The 3,797-nt window shown below is 41.3% G+C and overlaps 1 protein-coding gene across 4 annotated transcripts in view; it reads right to left on the bottom strand.

The window, feature by feature from the left end:
• The window catches only part of syt2b (synaptotagmin IIb), a 30,653-nt gene that overhangs the window by 12,312 nt on the left and 14,544 nt on the right, over window positions 1-3,797 (bottom strand). The window contains exon 1 of one of the 4 annotated variants that reach the window (XM_023416183.2): window positions 3,474-3,583. The exons of the other annotated variants lie outside the window; for them this stretch is intronic. The gene's annotated coding sequence lies outside the window, so the exon portion shown is untranslated. Of the gene's footprint in view, window positions 1-3,473; window positions 3,584-3,797 lie in introns of those variants that run through there. 4 annotated transcript variants of the gene reach the window in all.

The following is a 3,797-nucleotide window of genomic DNA, read 5'->3' as shown; positions in this document are numbered from 1 at the left end:
CCACCCCCCCCCCTCTGAACACTGTGATCTGCCACAACTGGTGGAGACAAAGAGAGAGAGCTGCATCTAAACAGAGCTGAGGGAGCTCTCCATGAAAAACGTAGATTGTGGCTGAAATGTTAAAGGAAAAGTCTCATTCCCTCTCTCTCATGTCTGTGTTGTAAATATAAAAGCTACAGCCAGGAGACGGTTAGCTTAGCTTAGCATAACGATTGCAAACAGGAGGAAACAGCTTGTCCATCTCTTTCCAGAGGATGACAAAATCCGCCTACCGCCACTGACTCTGTTGGTTTCCTGACAACCTCAGAGTGCAGGTCGCCACACTTTGTTGCTTTTACACTTCTGTTTTTGTCTGAATGAAACAAATGAGATTGAATGCTAATTAGTTAGCTTTAGAGGGGTGGGTAGACAGATATTGATACTCGTGGACAGGGCCAGGCTAGTAATTATGCTCTTATCAGTCATTATGCTATGCTATAAGATAAGCTAAACGGCTCCTAGCTGTAAAATAGTAGTAGTGAAATCTTGTGAGTGAAAGTGAAGACCTTTCTTCTCCTTTAACGCTCTCACATCACAGCATGAACGCCCTCAGTTTGAACCTGTGTGCCGTCCCTTTCGGCGTGGAGTCAACACGTTCTCATGTTACAAGGATTTTCAGGCAGTTTTTGTTTTGTCTGTTTATGTGTTTGAGTTTTAGTCCTCGTTCCTGTCTTCAGTGAAATGCATGCTGGGATTGGCAGTGTTCCCCTCTTTGTGACTGGAAATAAGAACAAGTTGGTACGAAACACAGATGGCAGGAATGTGTATGCAAAAATATATCTTTTGTGAATTGAACTGTTGGGTAAAGAAATCAGTAATTTTGGCAACAATATTTGAAAACGTAATATTCTGTAATACAATGAGAGAATCAGAGAAATAAATCAGCTGAATGATTGTACTGTTGACTTGAATCAGCAACAATTTTTATAATCCATTCATCTTTGAAGTCTTTTTCTCAGCTTGTCAGTCGTGAGGATTTGTTGCTCTTCTTTGTCTTATGTGAATGTAAAGTGAATATTTGGGGATTTTGGATAAAACAACCAATGTAAAGATGTTGTTCTTCAAGAAAAACCATGATGCTCATAATCATTCACAATTTTATGAACCAAATGATTAATTCATTCATGGAGAAAACAAATGGCAGGTCAGTCAGTAATAAAGATCCTCATTAGCTGAAGTCCCAAAGTAGAAGAAACTAAACTCTGTGCTAAAATGAAATTATAAAGCTGCTGTCTAAATCAGTCTCCCCACAAATCAGAGACTAATAAAACAAGTGCTTCCTCACAATGGTCTTAATCTTTTTTATCCTGTGGAAATTCAATCCACCGCCAACAGCTGACAAAATCAATTTATCTCCAGGCCTCAAGTGAGCATTATATTATTTATTCTCTGTCTGCCCTTTGCATGACTATGAGTGACACCAGCACACTGTTAGCATTTGCTGCTGAGCATGAAGGCATTGCTGTTTTATTTTTATTTATTTATTTATTCATTTTAAACAGAAAAAAAAATATGTGCTGCAGAATCTGACAACTGGAATCCCTTGACAACTGTAGCATCATTTCACCTTGGATTGAAGTGGAACAAGTGCATTATATTATGGTGCAAAGAAGGAGGATTCTTCTTTCTTTTTGTGCTCATTTATTTGATTATTTCAAATAGACAGCAACAGGAATATTAGGAGCACAGTTTAATGGTTTAAATTCTATCAGAAGGAATAATTTTACTGCAGTATGATACATTTGCAGGATTATTTTCAGTGCTGAGCATGGAGATATGGACACTGCCTTGGTGCTTTCATGCCCCCCACCACCTCAACAATAATGCTAAACTGGCAACTTGACAACCGTTTACTTGTTCTGCAGCTTAGAACGTCTCCATGTTTATTTGTTTTTGCTTCAGGGTGAAAAAGTGTTTTGACAGCAGAGGTCATGAAATTAATACATTTTCAAGCAAACAGAGCGAGCATTATGTGATACACTCTTACCAGCTTAATGTCATTGCTGTGACTGTTAAGAGAGCACGATGTGGAGGTAGGCAGGCTTTTCAAATAAAAGGAGAAAATGAAACATAAAATAGAAATGAAAAACAACTCATCAGGAATAAATGATAAAACACACTGCGTCTGAGTGTGTATGTGGGCGGGGGTGTGCTTGTGTATCATTACAGCTCTCATATGTTCAGGGCTATCTAGAGGATATTTGTTTCATCTCCCTCTAAAAGCGCTAAAACACAATGATCTGGCTCAGTTAAAAAGACAGACAATTTATATCCACTGTTTAAATGAGCCAGGACAACCGCTGAGTGCCGGCTTTCACAGATGCAAACACAAAAGTTTGTGTGTCACATTAGTGAGTGATATACAGTGAATCTCTCACTGTAGGGACATCTTCATCTGAATACGCTCTCAGTGCATGTGAGGATTTCTGTATCGTGACATGGAAGTGAACCAGCCAGACTTCAGACTTCTCTGTCAGTGTCTGGCAAACACAGTCGTGATATAACCTCATCTTCATTGATTCACAGGCCACGGATCAGTTTCAAGCATTTAATTGAAACGTGTATTTCAATAAGTAGGGCTTATGGTCAAACGCCTGCCGTTCAAATACAGTACAGTAGAGGCCCATGTGCTGTGAGCCAGCAGATCATTGTTGCTAAGCAATCCTGATAGTGTCTATCAGCTATCCAGAATTGCCCACTACCTGCCTATAGCCGAGGTGACCAGCCAATCAAATAACCAATTGGCTCAAGGCCCATGTCAAGTAACTGCTTGAGCCTTGGGCATGGGCATGACACGAATGCCAACCGTTACCAAGCTGCTGTGATGTATGGTGATTGTAATTAAAGTTTTAGCTGCACCATGGGTCCCTCCCCAAAAAATTGAACAGTCGCTTTATGTCTGAAGAAGAAAATCATCATTCAAGAAATTGTCATCTCCAAACACCACTGACGAAACAAGTCAGCAGCTATAACAAACACAGAATCCAAGACGATCCCTGCCGTCCTAATCTGCAGGGATGACTCCACTCTATAACTTCCATAGCTTAGCATGTTTTCTCAGTGATGAGGACAGCAGCTGAATTCAAATACACCAAAACGTGTCCATGCCTCTTCCCCTTATTGTTTTAGCCTAGTGTTTACCTCTGTGCCATTAGCACTCAGTCCTTATCTGCCTCTGATTTCTGCAGCCCATCACTGGCCAGCATCACTCAGCCACACACACAAAAAAAAAAAAGGCTCAGACACATCCTGATTCACAAGGATATTCAGGTACAGAGGATACAGTCACAATGTTATAGTTATATTTTCACTCAGTTAGTTTGAAGACACAGAAAAGATCATGTCAGATAGCCGTGTTCTAGTTGTATGTTTTGATGACATTCATGTCACATAACTGCACCTTAATATTAAAAGATCTGCAGGACAAAACTCACCAGTCAGATGTGGTATTCCCCTTCACGAGGTGGCCCATCCAATATCAATGACTGTTTGGGCTACAGTTTCCTCAGAGCTGTGCTAACATAGTCTGATCTCTCCCATAAGCAGAGACTGCAGTCTCCTCTCACTTCTCTCCACTGCAGCACTACACCCCTCCTCCTCCCTCCTCCTCCTCCTCCTACTCCTCCTCTTCCAATGTTCACCATCTCCCCCATTTTCCACCCTCCCGTCACACACACCTCCCTACTCCCCCCTCTGTCTCTCCCTCAATGTACTCATGCACGCAGACTCTCTACCTCTCTCTCTCCACCCCCCACCAC

Source organism: Seriola lalandi, unplaced genomic scaffold (genome assembly GCF_002814215.2).
Source record: "Seriola lalandi dorsalis isolate HSWRI2012SDOR001 ecotype SW California unplaced genomic scaffold, Sedor1 jcf7180002054561, whole genome shotgun sequence".
NCBI lineage: Eukaryota > Metazoa > Chordata > Actinopteri > Carangiformes > Carangidae > Seriola > Seriola lalandi.
This window is presented reverse-complemented; position numbering and strand designations above follow the sequence as displayed.